Raw genomic sequence first — 1,051 nt, 5'->3', positions numbered from 1 at the left:
CCATAGCTTCCAGAATCAGTTGGAATTATGTCCTAAAGTGCTTCCATTGTGGAGATATAAGGTAAAAGGTTTTCAAAAGCACCGCATTTTTTTTTGTTTTTTGCATTTTTCTTCATGAAAAGAACACTAAACAACATGATTTCAACAGATTTAGAAAGCTAAGAGAAGGGGCTACAACTATTGTATTGTGGGAAATTTCTCCCAAAAAGGAAGGTACATGCCCTAAAAGGGTAATTGACACTGACAGACTACAAAAGTAATTTATAGCCTACAAAGTTTACTAATAGACTACAAAAAAGACTACAAAAGTTGGACATAGACCACAAAGGTCAGACAAAGACTACAAAAATTAGTAGTGTCTGCTTTTCTCATTACAAAAGTAATAGTGTCCGCTTTTTGAGACTACAAAAATTAGTAGTGTCTGTTTTTTCAGACTACAATGGTTTGTAGTGTCCGCTTTTTGAGACTACAAAAGTTAGTAGTGTCTGCTTTTTCAGACTATAATGGTTTGTAGTGTCCGCTTTTTTCATTATAAAAGTTAATAGTGTCCACTTTTTGAGACTACAATGGTTTGTAGTGTCCGCTTTTTTCATTACAAAAGTTAATTGTATCTGCCTTTTCAGACTACAATGGTTTGTAGTGTGTCCGCTTTTTTCATTACAAAAGTTAATTGTGTCCACTTTTCTGATATATAGTATGTAGTGTGGTTAACTATATATATATAGGTCATTGGGCATATGATTGAAGGATTGGGATGAGTTGACATTCTGCCACTTATGAATAGTTGCTTTTGATGTCAGGTCCATGGCTGCTTTTTATACTTGCAATCTGTGATGTCTTTTCATATGAGAAGTCACTATCCTATCTAATCAAAGGGTGTGCTTCACATGAATCCTGGATAGACATTGAAAAACAGACAGGACCAACCACATATTTAACTCACTTTTGGTACCTTTAAATCAATCTACTCAAGGCTGACCCCAGTGGTGAAGGCTTGGAGAATGACAACTGGTCTTGGTATTGAAAGACATGACAAGTTGCATTGGTAGCA

This window comes from Laccaria bicolor, genomic scaffold (genome assembly GCF_000143565.1).
Source record: "Laccaria bicolor S238N-H82 LACBIscaffold_64 genomic scaffold, whole genome shotgun sequence".
Lineage (NCBI taxonomy): Eukaryota > Fungi > Basidiomycota > Agaricomycetes > Agaricales > Hydnangiaceae > Laccaria > Laccaria bicolor.
Note: the sequence above shows the minus strand (reverse complement) of the source record.